We start from the raw sequence: 15,060 nt of genomic DNA, 5'->3' as shown, positions 1-15,060 counted from the left end.
GGCAGCGTTAATGGGAGCAAGTTGCAAGTTTACAGGGATGATCCCGCCCCTATGAAATGACTACATGACAATGTGAAAGTCTTAGTGCTTCTGGTAGTTGAAAGAGAGTGCATGAATATAAACTACTCTACTGAGGAAAAATTCTATCGAAGAAGGAGGGTTGCGCGATTTTTAGGAAAATGTCGACGAGGTAGCTACGCCATAAGGGGGGATCCTACGCAGATTTTCTAGAAAGTGAACATTGGAACAACTAGAGTAGATTTGATAGCGATGTTTCCATTCCAAAGAGTGAGTGAAATGCATTTAAGGGGCATATCTATGAAAATATGCCGCAAAAAATGCATTAATGAGGGAGGTTTGGAGGGATTCAAGTGGTTTGAATTTGAAAAAGGATATAAATATGGCACCCCGCTCCACATTCAGACACTTTTCTTTCTGAGATCTTATTTTGTGATTTTGCTCCTAAGTGTGAGTCACGAGAATTGTTGGATGTCTGAGTGGAATTGGGCGGAATTAAAAAGCAAATTCTGGTAGAGAGGCCTTGGATATATCATGACTGCTACACTTCATACCCATACTACAGCGCCGAGATCCCCTAGATGGAAGTGTGTTTCCTCAGCAGCAATAGTTAAGAAGTGGAAAAAGCCACAACAGACCCCGATTCGGCAATCACCGCTGAAAGTTCCAACTAATCAGAGATAGAAGGGTAAAATGGATAAGAACAAGTAGCCAATGGAACCACAGGACTTGGATGCAGAGGAATTGGTTGGTGACCTTGAAGACATCAATGCAGAAGAAGTAGAACCTGTTTCCAGATTGCCTCTGTATATGCCACCATTGAAGCCAACATCCAAGGTCACAAAGGATCCGGATGTTGTTAAATATAAGGTTTTCACTTCGTTGTTACCTGAAGACGTACCTATTGAGGGTGAATTGTTAGCCCGGGTACCTTCCCTGAAGATGGAATATTGGGATTTAAATGATCACAGTAAATATCCAGAGTTTTAGCCCAGCCGATACATAAAATTTGTTTATTATGAAGAAGCAGGTGTCACACGAGTTGAACCTATGAAGTGGGCTGCTAGAATTGAGCATGTGAGATTGTTAAACATGTTGTATGTTCCTCATTTCGGGCATAGTATCATCAACACTATTTGTGTGTGACAGTTGTTAGTGTTGGTCCATCATGCATGCCTATGGTAGGGAGAGCCCATCCCTACTGATGAGATGCTAATCAAACGAATTACTACGCTTCCCTGTCAAGGGGAAAATCCGGATGATTCTTTTGTAGGCAAGTCACAATAGAAGAAACTAGCAGATTAAATGAAGAGTGACTTTGGATTGATCAAGAAATCTCAGGGCTACATTGTTAGCTCTATCAATGATGAGTTTGTGTGGTTCTCCACATCTATTTTGGTCAGTAAGATTATGTGAAAGTGTCACGCAGATGAAGTGCTAGCCCCTGCTATTTCCTTGGCTGTGCAGTGTAGCCAGGGGGTCCAGTTAAACTAGGCAAGGTACCTATGTCAAGAATTCTTGGATGGCTGTCGTGAAGCATAGGAGGAAGGAAAGTCGTTCCACTATGCATGGTTTTTGCTTCTTGCGTTAATCACTTGGAGAGCACTGGAGGAATCACAGTTCCCTGCGATGGACCCAGATATATGTGAAGATGCTCGATATGCCTCGTTGTGGGCATCTAAATACCCTAAAAGAGTCATGGAGAATAAGATGTTTTGGGTTCTATTTGAAATGGAGTTGTGCATGGTGATTAATCAACGGTCGCGGTTATCACCTACCCTATTTTCTCAATATCACGATGTTGCGAAGTTCAAGGCTGATTTTCACAATGTATATATCTGTGCCAAGAAGGATTTGATGGAATATTGGCATGCACTGACATATCTGGTAGTAGAAGAAAAAAGTTTGGCCATAATTAGTAAGATGTCGAGCGATTGGCTCATCTCGACCGAGATAATGACCTTAGCAGGTACAAGCAAGATTGCTGCAAAAACATAGGCTGAGAAGAAAGATCCCAAGAAGGTCACAATTGACCTGGAGGAATCCACTGTACTGGAGACAAAGCGCACAGTTAGCACATGAAATGTTGAGGAGGAAGAGGGTGGCGAAGACCCTTTTGTGAGCACGGAGGACTTCAAGTCTCCATTCATTATCATGAAGCGGTAGAAACAGAGCGCTAACATGTGCAAAAGAAAAAAAAATCAGACAAGTCCACCAGCATAGAGCCACTAGCCCTTACAGAGGGGATCTTGATGAAATTGGGGATATTGTCTAATCTGCGATGGAAAACATATGGGTGCACATCAAAGAGCAATACCAATACGTCTTGACGAAGATCCAATGGGGCCTCAAAAAATTGCAGGTACAGACTAGTGTTCTACAAGTAAGCGTGGTTCAAGTAAGGGCGGGTCAAGCGAGCCTAAAGCAAGTGAGTGTGACAACCTCAACAACAAAACTTACCACGGACCTCCACGTAGTGCAGTTGCTGAAGGGATCATTTGATGTTAACACTTCAGAGGATAGGGCATGCCTACTGCATATGAAGAACTTGAGCCTTAACTTTGTGACTCTCCCCATTCAGTCGTTGCATGAGCTACATTAAGGAGTATCAGATCAGCTCGGGCTCTAGGAACAATAGGAATTACTGGTTATTCGTGAAGTCAAGACTAACAACTAGAAACTGTTCAAGGAAAAGGCACAGGCACTCAAGGAATGAGAAGAGGCCGTTGTGCTCAGCAGCTAGAGGTAGCAATAGTGCAGGTATGCAGTGAGCTTCCAGAGCTCCATATTCTAGTAGAGGAAGCTTCGGCCGATAAATTACAGAATCTAGTAGTGGAAGTAAAATAATCTAAGGCTAAGGTGGGAAAGGTGTGGTTTTAGCTACTTCTACAAATCTCCGAGCTTCAGATAAAGTTCCAACCTACCACCCCTCCAAAATTCTGAGAGTAGTGTGAGGCTTCTATCAAATATTATATGGAAATTCTTGTCGGTGCAGTTAACGACTGCAGCCAAATTTTTGAAAGTACCATCGAAATGTGGGCCTCGCTGTAGGAGGATCCATATCTGCAAAAACTTGAAGCTGACATCCATGAAAAGAAACTACAGTTTGATGAGGTTAGGGCAACAACACAGACCTTATCACTTACGAAGAGGTTCACTAGACTCCAAGAAGGGAAATTCATACAAACATTGACTGATGAGCTGTGTCGAAAGGCGTCTATCATTTAGACAAGGACATAGGCATGGTCTGAAAAAGTGATCCAACTGTCACAAAACATCCAAAGAAAATTAAAATCCCTTCAACAGACGTAGAGGAAGATGAGGTTTGGCAGGTTGCCGGGCAAATTACAACAGAAATTCAAGCCTTGAAGTTTGAATTTAATCGCCTCAAAGCACACATTGAGGATATACTAGCATAGTGATTCGGGGATGAGTCATGTCTTTGTGTTGGGGGCTTGTTGGGATGGGGTCCCCTGGGTCAAGTTTTGATAAGATATTATAAAGTCTCTGCATTTTGAGGAGCGGAGCGTGAGTAGCGCAGGGGACTAGGAGTCAAGGGGCTTTAGGAATGTCAAATCCGCTTAGTTTTTGTATTGTTTTAAGCTCTGTTGAGCCTCAAACCTGCATCTTCCTATACACCCTCTCAGCCTTCTTTTTCCCACTTCCTTCATCCATCAAGCTGTTAAATCATTGCATTATAGTCTAAAAAGAGCTTCTGACATGGTTTTCTAACTATGCTTATGACTGTTGTTTGGTTTAGATTTTTGTTCAGGCAGCTGCGGAAACTTGTCAGTTTCCGCAGCCAGCACAGGTTTCTGCAGCCAGCACAGGATTCCGCAGCTATTTTGTTAAAATCTATGCTACAGGTGTCCTATGAAGAAACGAGCCACATGGGCAAGCTACAGGTGACGGGTACATGGAACGTGTCCCTTCAAATCTGCCAAATCATCCATAGAAGGTCACGGTCAATGAGGGTCAAAGGCAAAGCCAACCAAGGTATTTAGCGGTGGCACGTCTCTGTTTGGAGCACGTGAGAGTTTACGTGGCCCAGTCCTCAGCCCACGGAGACATCGACACACCTGGAGATCATCCCTGTAACCTGAATCCAACAGCTACCACTCCGAAGATTTAATAGGCATGATGATAGTTACGCTAGATCTCGGCTGAGGAGATCTACGTGTCTTTGGCAACGCAGTTAATAGCATAGGATTCAGTTAGTCAGTTCAACACTTTTTCATTATAAATAACGCGTTGATGAACGCTGTAAAGAAGCTTTTTGGAATGTAATTTTTGAACTGTTTTCTATTGTCACCCCACTGTACTCTGTTTTATATGTTGCTGCTGCTTTAATACATGAGAAGACTACTTTCTTGAGCTCGTTCTCGTGACTGTTCGTTGACTGGCTGAGGTGGCAGAGGGCCCCTGCGCACTAAAGCCCTGTATAGTTGTCATTTGATTTTATTATGTTTCTGTTTTTATAATTACTAGCTTGTATATAACATGTTGTTTTGATGTTTTTAATTCACTGCTGTTTATATTTTCACTTTTGTTTTCTTATAGCTATCAGCTGATCAACGTTTTTCTGCAGGTTTTCTTAGGCAGCCCGGGCAAATTTTCATCTTTTTGATAACTATTGACATATGAGATCATCTTGTCCTTCTTGCTAATTTCCATTTTCTGAAGTTTAATTCCAGCACTGTCCTTTTTCAAGTTGTGATTTGCTTATTTATTTTTCTGCTACTTAGACATCATACTACTCATTTGTTTATGGTTTCTTTCTATAGCCAAGTGACTCTATTAGTAAGGAATCAGAATATTATTTATTGTAGTGTGATTTAGTTATCATATTGCTTAAACTTGTTCATGATTGGTTCCCACAAGGTAGATTGAGCTGAAGGGTAAAGGATCTGAAGAGTTGAAGTAGTGTGATTAGTTTCCTTTATGCAGTTTAATTTCTTGCCACTTAGTTATCATATTGCTTAGACTTATTCATGATTGCTTCCCATAAGGTAGATTGAGCTGAAGGGTAAAGGATCTGAAGAGTTGAAGTAGTGTGATTAGTTTCTTTTATGCAATTTAATTTCTTGCCATTTAGATATCATATTACTTGACTTGTTCATGATTGCTTCCCACAAGGTAGATTGAGCTGAAGGGTAAAGGATCTGAAGAGTTGAAGTAGTGTGAATTAGCTGCTTTGCTTTTAATTTGAGTTGCTTTAAGTTTAGTTTTTACTTTCTTTTCATTCAGCAGCAAGGATACTGGGCCATTGTCATTAGTTCATTGTTTGATACATTTACTTCCTCTTAAGAATTGATTTCATTATAGTTGTTTTAAAGCTTTGTCTTTGATCACTTTTAAGTTTGGGGAAATCACTTTAGAAATCACCATCACCATCCACACTTAACTTTCATTTTCGCCATCACACATTAGGAAAAGATAAATTCAAAAAAAACAAACTAGAAAACTCAAAAACGACAAAAGACTAAGGAAATGGTTATCTAGTACATATAGTACACTTCACTTCGTCAGTTTACAAATCCCGGATTGACATTTTAAATAGCAATTTAGAATACACTAAATTGACCAAACATTTTGGCGCCGTTGTGGGGGAAGTGAAATTAGGTAGCCAATTTCTTAAAAAAAAAAAAAAAAACAAGAAAATTTCAAGGAAGGAAAATTGATAACCTCTCAAAGTATGCTCTCCTCTTGCAATTAGTGTGATCTGGAGGATCAGAAAAGAGAAAGTTATTGGTTTAATAGTTTCTTGAGTATGCTCTCTTCTTGCACCTAGAGTGACCTGGAAGATCAGAAAGAGAATTATTAGCCCGACTTGAAGAAAAATAAAAAATGACATGCATAGAGCAAGAGATTCTAGGGGAAGGTTTTTAGCTAGAGCCAAGAGTTCGATTTTTACAACTCCTTCTACCTCAAGGAATAGACAAGAGACACCTCCATCATCTCCAACCTACACTCCTAGCCCTAGGATTCCTGGAATTCAAGAGACAATAGTTGAGTTAGGAGACTCTTCCTCACCATCCATTGAATCTGAATTAGGAAAAGATTCTTTCTTTTCTTCTACAGGGAGACACATTGTAATTGAAGAAGTAGAATCACCTGAGGAAGAAGAGGGAGAAATTCCTCCTCGTTCGCCATTAGTAGAAGAACCAGAGGACTCTGAAATCTCTGAGAAAACTACCATGACAGAAGAGGGAGTTAACGGATTTGGTAGAGGTAGAGGTAGAGGAGGAGGAGGAGGAAATAATGGAGGAGGTAGAGGTAACAATGGGGGAAATAGAGATGGAGATAACTCATTTGGATTCCCTATAGTCGATGAGGATTCTCGAGCAACAATGAAAAATATTTCACCATCTGTCCTCCCAAACTTTCATGGGTTAAGAAATGAAGATCTTGAAACATTTCTATTTGAGTTTGAGGTCGTGTGTCGAACCTATGATTATCTGGAAGACTCTCAAAAACTCAAATTGTTTCCTTCAACATTGAAAGGAGCTGCTTTGAAATGGTTCATGGGATTACTCACTCAATCCATTAGGACTTGGAATGATATGAAACAAACATTCTTGGATAGATACATGGATTATTGTATGCCTACCAACCACAAGGATGAAGTATTTAAAATGGTACAAAAAGAAGATGAAAACTTGGAGGATTTACTTGAAAGATTCCAATACAATCTGAAAAGAGCAAAGATGAGTAATTTAGATGAGGAACGCTTGAAAGCCCTTCTATTAAAAGCCATTAGAGATGAATGGATAGATATTTTGAACATGATGGGAAAAGGAGACATATCTCAACTTCCACTTCATGACATAGCAGAACTATGTGTCCATCTCTCAAGAGGAAAATCTAAAACTGGAAAAGGGCCTAGAGATCCTTCTCTCATCAGAGCAAACAAATCTACAACTGGATCAGTAAGTAGGGCTGAGATTGGCAATATGCTTGATGAATTCAAAACTGATATCTTAGGGAGTCTTAGTGAGCAACTAGACACTCTTAAGATCCACAATAAGCAGAAAGTCGAAGCTGAAGCTTTAGCCATCTTTTGCCCAAAATGTAGAAAAAAACATGCTCTCAGGGAATGTCCCTTGGATGCAAAAGTTGTAGAAACATGTGTGATCTATTCAGAGAATCATGAGACCAAGGATTGTCCTTGAATTCCTGGGCTCAAAGCTGTCTTTCAAGAAGATCCAAATACAATTGAGTCTCTCTGTTTTGTTGCAAGGAGACCTTGGCAGGGGCAACAAAATCAAGGGTTTAACAACTCTATGAACTTTCAACCCTCACCAAATTGGAATCCTTGGCAACAACCTTGGTCCCAACCTCAAAATCCTTTTCAATCATGGGTACAAGGTATGCAAAATCCTTATGGGAGATTTGCTCAATTTTATCAATATCCTCCATCTTTTCAAAATCAACAGGCTCCACAACTTCCAAATCAGAACCCACAGCTATCATTGCCATTTCAACAACAACAACCTTCTCAACAAAATCCAAATTCTCAACTCTTGCTTCCATTCCAACAGAAGTCAAATCAACTTCCTTCTCAGCCATTGCCAAACCCCAATAATAAAAACCCTCAAAATGCTTACATGATAGAAGGTCAACAATTTCCTGCCTATATGATTGTTCCTCTCAATGATGTACAACTCAGATCTGGTAGAGTTCTAGATAAACCTTCTATAGATGCCCAAAATCAAAGCATTTCTGAGGAAGAATCTCTTGAAGCCAATAAGGGTTCTGAAGCATCTCTTCAAAACCCAAACACTCAGAAAGAAAAAGAAGAACTAACCCCTACAACTCCTATAGTTGAGCAACCTGTATCTTCATCCACACCTCCTTTTCCTGAAAGATTACAAATTGACAAAGGGGTGGAAAAACAAATCTTGTTGCCTGACTATGATTTTCTAGATGAATTGAAGAATGTCTATATAAAGATTCCCTTGTTACAAGTCATTAAAGAGATTCCTATTCTAGCAAAAACAATAAAGGAGTTGAGTCTTAAAAGACCAGGAAGGAAACCTAGAGACACAAGAAGAATCCACCTGGTAGGGAAAATTGCAGACATCATGATGGGAAAAATTACTATGCAGAAGTATGTAGATCCCGGTAGTCCAATTGTCAAAACACATATCAATGGGGTTGAAATTCCAAACACTTTGATTGATTTAGGGGCTGCTATCAACATTATGAGTAGACAGACTATGGAACAGCTGAAACTTCCTAATCTTCTCTTTACACCTACTTTACTGCAACTTGCAGATCGATCAATTATTAAACCAAATGGTGTATTAGAAGATATTTCAGTCTCCTTAGACTCTTGGGAATATCCAGTGGATTTCATGATTTTAACTCCCAAGAGTAATTTAGGAGGACATCCTCTCATTTTAGGAAGACCTTGGCTAGCCACAGCCGATGCTTTCATCAGTTGTAGGTCTGGGGATATGTATATTTCTGATGGTAATTCGACAAAGAAATTCAATCTGTATCCTCCAGCAAAAGCAATCACAGAAATAGGAGATAATGAATGGATTGATGATGAAGATACTATACAACCGGTCTTTACCATCTCTGAAGTTAGTGAAGATAATCAAATTCTGAACACATTAGAAAATTTTGAAACATCTTCAGAATATGACCACACACAATTTCAGTTAGATTCTGACATTGAGTATCTATCATCTAGACAAATGTTTCTTTTCTCTATGGAAGAATTTGGTAGTTCCGCCATTGAGATCTTTCCAGGAAAAACATTGAATATCAACAAAAATTTGGAAAGATCACAACAGGAAGAACTAACCAAAATATTGCAAAAACATTCTATTGCATTTGCATGGGAGTATACCGATATGAAAGGTATTGATCCTAAGACTTGCATTCATCACATCTATATTGAGGAAAACAGTAGACCAATCAGACAACCTCAGAGAAGGATGAATCCAAACCTTAGGGAGATAGTGAAAGAAGAGCTCCAAAAGTTACTTAATGTGAACTTCATTTATCCAATTTCAGATAGCCGATGGGTTTCTCCTTTGGTTATAGTACCTAAAAAGAATGGTAAATGGAGAGTATGCATTGATTACAGGGAATTGAACAAAGCAACTTTGAAGGATCACTTCCCTTTACCCTTTATCGATCAGGTATTAGATACTTTAGCAGGTAAAAAGTATTTTTCATTTTTGGATGGTTTTAGTGGTTACAATCAGATTCAGGTAGCACCTGAAGATCAAGACAAGACCACATTTACCTGTCCATGGGGAACTTTTGCTTATCGAGTACTTCCTTTTGGATTATGCAATGCACCCGCAACATTTCAAAGGGCAGTACTAGGAATATTTTCTGATCTAATCCATGATTGTGTAGAGGTGTATATGGATGATTTTACAGTTTATGGTAATTCGTTTGAAGAGGCATTAGAGAATTTGGAAAAAGTCCTTATAAGATGTAAAGAAACAAACCTATCATTAAGTCATGAAAAATGCTTTATGATGTTTACTGAAGGGATTGTTTTAGGACATCATATTTCAGGAGATGGGATTAAAGTTGATAGATCAAAAGTTGAAGTCATCTCCAAGTTGCCTATTCCAAATTGTCAAAAAGATGTTAGAAGTTTTCTTGGATTTACTGGATACTATAGAAGATTTATTGAAAACTTCACCAAAATAACATCTCCACTCTTCAAATTACTTACAAAAGATTGTGAATTCAAATGGGATCCTGATTGTCAATCTGCATTTGAAACTTTGAAAACAAGAATATCTGAAGCACCCATTTTGAGAGGTCCAAATTGGAAACTTCCTTTCCATATTTCCATAGATGCTTTAGATACAGCTCTAGGAGCTGTGTTAGGACAAAAGGATTTAGTTCCTTATGCCATTTACTACACCAGTAAAAATTTGACTCCCACTGAGTTAAACTATACTGTGACTAAGAAAGAGTTCTTAGCTGTTGTTCATGCAATCAATAAGTTTAGACACTATATAACTGGCTATGAAACTTTTGTCCATACTGATCATTCTGCAATTAGATATCTTATGAATAAACCTGTTACTAATGGCAGAGTTACAAGATGGCTCTTACTTTTACAAGAATTCAATATTACTGTGTTGGATAGACCAGGAAAACAAAATACAGTAGCTGATTTCTTGTCTAGAATCCAAAATACTAACGAAGATTCTCCTGTAGAGGATAAGCTTCCAGATGAATATTTGTTTGCAGTAACTACTAAGACTCCTTGGTATGCAGATATTGCTAACTACTTGGTTACAGGGAAGCTACCTCCACATCTATTTCCTAGTGAAAAAAGGAAAATTATTCAGGAGAGCTCAAGTTATTCATGGATTTCTAATGAATTGTTTAAAACAGGGCTAGATTATGTGATCAGAAGATGTGTTCGGGAAGAAATGCCTGACATCCTCAAGGCATGTCATGATGAACCATGCGGTGGACACTTTGCTGACAAAAGGACGGCCTATAAAATCCTTTCTTTAGGATATTATTGGCCTTCCCTTTTCAAAGATGCAAAACAATATGTCAGAAGGTGTGACAGATGCCAAAGAGTTGGGAGACCGACTCTTTCAAATGAAATGCCATTACAACCACAGGTACTCATCGAACCCTTTGAAAAATGGGCTTTAGATTTCATTGGACCCATTAATCCACCATCTAAACAAAAGAAGTATATATTGGTATGCACTGATTATGTCACTAAATGGGTAGAAGCCAAAGCATTGCCTTCTGCCACTGAAAATTCAGTTGTTCAATTTCTTTTTGAGGATATTTTTACTCGTTTTGGTGTCCCAAGAGAAATTGTGAAAGATCAGGGAAGTCAATTTACATCTAACTTGATGGAGAAGCTGATGGAAGAATATAAAATCAAGCATATAAAATCTACTCCTTACCATCCGCAAGAAAATGGCCAAGTGGAATCTACAAACAAAGTTCTTGAAAGCATCATCACCAAAACTGTTCATCTACACAGAAAAGATTGGGCAGAAAGGCTTCCTGAAGCCTTATGGGCCTACAGAACTACATGGAGGAATACAACAGGACATTCTCCCTATGAACTTGTTTATGGGAAGGAGGTCCTGCTCCCCATTGAGTTTCAAATCAAGACTTTCAAGATGGCAGTCCAATTGGGGATGAATCTATCAGAAGCCCAAAAGCACAGAATGGAGCAGCTGAATGAGCTAGATGAGATCAGACAAGATGCAATTTTAAGGACTGATCTAGTTCAACATCAAAGAGCTAAGTGGCATGACAGATACATCAAAGAGAGAAAGTTTCAAGAAGGAGATTGGGCATTACTGTTTGATTCCAAGTTTAAAGACTTCAAAGGAAAATTTCAGACTCATTGGCTTGGGCCATATGAGATTGACAAAGTCTTTAACAATGGAGCGGTAAGAATCAAGACTATTGATGAATTTCAAACTCCTCTCATTGTGAATGGCCACCGATTGAAAATTTATCATAAGCCACTCTCAAAAGAGGAATTTGTCAAAATGTTCCAGGAGAATTCTGCAATAAGGCTGGTGGAGAAGAATCCTTCTCCCCCATCAGCCTAGTCTTTGTTTCTTTCAGTAAAAAAAAAAAAAAAAAAAAAAAAAAAGAGAAAAAAAATCGTATAAGCCTGAAAACCAATCATAGATTGGCAGTCTTATACAGAAAATGTAGAGTGAAAATCAGGGACACCTGACACTATATTTTCCAAAAAAAAATCTCCTCTCCTTCTCTTTCCATCTTCACTCCATTTCATTTTCCATCTCACTTCACCTCCATCTCACTCTCATTACCATTTCACTTCACTCCACTTCATTTTCATTTCATTCCACATTCCATTTCACTTCATCAATAAAAGTCCAGGACTATTTTCATTTAGTTAGTTCTTCTCTAACTATCTTTATGCAGTTAAGGGGGTGTTGTCTCAGTTTCCGCAGCCAGAAGCAGTTTCCGCAGCCAGAAACGATTTCCGCAGCCAGCATCACTCTGTTTTCAAATTTACAGTCAACTGTTAGTGCCATAATCATGAAATGCAGGTGTAATTGAGCTAAAGACATGGGGCATCTCCAAGACATCAAGAAAGAGCAATTGGTTAGAAGCCTTGAGGAAAAATTGACAAAGTTTCCAAAGGTATGATCAAAAATCTTTATCAAATAACAATTCAAGTCATAATTACGCATAGTTATCAAACCATAACAAGTTCTACTATGTGCAATGATTTGATATGATAGCTCCACTACCACTCCTATTCCACGATATCACTCCACACACCTTGCATTCATTTCTCCAATGGTCTCATGATTATTCCGAGTTTAAACTCAAGACTGACTGCACTTCTATTTATTACCCGTACTCTTGAGACGTGACCTATTGTGTTACGGTTCTTCTTAGCCGTAATTTCCGCAGCCGTCTATTGAGACGTGTAAAAATTTCATACACAGTCATCAGTCCGATTCCATTCGTTTACCACTCCATTAATACCATACCTCTCACATGCATCCGCATTTTATTTTGAACTTGCTCACTGCTGCTCACCCTTTGTTCCTCCGGTAATTCGGGTACTGCCACTACAGTTTGTTCTCCATTTCAAACTGCAGTCACTATAGTCATCCTAAAACCCCGACTGCAGTCACTACAGTCTATCCTAAACCCTGTAACAGAGCCGTTTTTTTTTCCCGAACCCTCACACGCAGAAGAACTCTCAGTTGGAATTTAAAACAGCAGATGGGAAAATTACTGAGAGCCGAGCCAGAAGGACCGAAATACTTGGAGGGTTATCCTCAAACTAAGGAATTGCTGAAGAAAGCCAGATGGCTACGATTTATCCAAAAGTTTAAAGGGCATAACAAGGAGGTGACCAAAGCTTTTGCGCGGTCTTTTGATGGACAAACAGTGGAGATTGGAGACTTAAAGTTTACAGTGACTGAGGCCACAGTAGCAGCTGCCATAGGCCTACCTCAAGAAGGTGAAAGGTGGTTTAAAAATAGAAGTGTGGACGATCAAATATGGAGAATCATGCTACAAAACCAAGGTATGGATACCACCGTATTTACAAGAGGCATCCCTGTTCATGCACTAAAAGAGGAATGGTCTAGTCTACTGTTAGTCATCCAGAAATTTATCACATGTGAAGGCCATTTTGGTTCTATGTATATGTATCATGCTAGACTTATGATGAATTTCTTAGAGGGTCACACTCTTAATTTGCCTCATTTTCTGTTATTGAGTTTGAAAAAGATGAGTTTTACAGTTCAAAAACACATAGGCAACATTGAATCTCATCTCTACCATCATGGATTCATAAAAATTCTTATTGAGGACCAGTTAAAGAAAACTAAGGATACTTGGGAGCAATTTCTGACAAGAAACTACTTCCAAGAGCCGTCTGAGGCCTCTGGAAGCAGTCCACCAAAGATTCCAAGGAAAAGTAGGAGGAAAGAAAAGAACATTACAGTCCAAGACTCCCCTACAATAGAAATTCAAGAAACTGTCCAAAAAGAAGAAGAAGATAGAGCTAAAAATAAGAAACAGAAGAAATAAAAAGGCAAAAGAACCATTCAAGAAGTCTATCCATCCCCTGAGCAATCCAAGGAGGAGGATTATCAACCTCTGTTAGAAAGATTAGTACATCTTCAAGCTGCTGCTATAGCAAAGAAAAAGAAAAAAGGAAAACAGAGTGCACAAGAGAAGAGTACTAGTCCATACTTAAGGAGGAGCACTAGGCTAAAAGGAAAAGTGAATAAAACCCAAGAAAAACAGTCTCACTTTATTGATTTAGGTGAAGAGACAATTGAGAAATCTCCAGCCCAGACAAGCATTGAATCAAGTCCTCCACATGATTAAAGCCCCTTTCGGCCGGAAAGAGAGAACAATCCTCCTCCTCCACCAGATTTTGAGCCTAGTCCGAGAAAGACACCTGAGGTAGATCCTAATCAGCAAGAGGCATATAACTACCTGGAGTCCTTAGAACAATCAGCTGCAGGACCAAGTACCACTCTGCCACTAGATGCACAAGTTCAGTCTTTGAAACAAGAAGTATTTGAACTAGAAGTCCTAAATAGGCATATCAAACAGGAAAATGAAGCACTCAAAGAGCAGAGTAAAGTAGACAAGATTGTCCATGATAACACTATGCTCCATTTAGGACTGTGGCAAAAGAAAAACAGGAAACTGAAGAAGAAGTGCAAAAAGTTAAGCAGAGCATTGATTAATCTCAAGTTCAAATGTCTAGTCAGGAAACCAAGGATGATGTTAGCATCAAAGAAGAAGAAAAGAGGGCTAGATGTCCTAGCAGAAGCCTCAGAGCATATGGATTAGAGGGAAATAACTAAATTTTGGTTGCATGAGGACATGCAACACCTTCACAGTGGGGGTATGTTGAGCCTCAAACCTGCATCTTCCTATACACCCTCTCAACCTTCTTTTTCCCACTTACTTCATCCATCAAACTGTTAAATCATTGCATTATAGTCTAAAAAGAGCTTCTAACATGGTTTTCTAACTATGCTTATGACTGTTGTTTGGTTTAGATTTTTGTTCAGGCAGCTGCGGAAGCTTGTCAGTTCCGCAGCCAGCACAGGTTTCCGCAGCCAGCACAGGATTCCGCAGCTATTTTGTTAAAAGATATGCTACAGGTGTCCTATGAAGAAACGAGCCACATGGGCAAGCTACAGGTGACGGGTACATGGAACGTGTCCCTTCAAATCTGCCAAATCATCCATAGAAGGTCACGGTCAACGAGGGTCAAAGGCAAAGCCAACCAAGGTATTTAGTAGTGGCACGTCTTTGTTTGGAGCACGTGAGAGTTTACGTGGCCCAGTCCTCAGCCCACGGAGACATCGGCACACCTGGAGATCATCCCCGTAACCTGAATCCAACAGCTACCATTCCGAAGATTTAATAGGCATGATGACAGTTACGCTAGATCTTGGCTGAGGAGATCTACGTGTCTTTGGAAACGCAGTTAATAACATAGGATTCAGTTAGTCAGTTCAGCACTTTTTCATTATAAATAACGTGTTGATGAAC

The sequence above is a fragment of the Pinus tabuliformis genome, chromosome 1_1 (assembly GCF_031772625.1).
Source record: "Pinus tabuliformis cultivar Carrire ecotype Pingquan chromosome 1_1, CPIR1, whole genome shotgun sequence".
Lineage (NCBI taxonomy): Eukaryota > Viridiplantae > Streptophyta > Pinopsida > Pinales > Pinaceae > Pinus > Pinus tabuliformis.
This window is presented reverse-complemented; position numbering follows the sequence as displayed.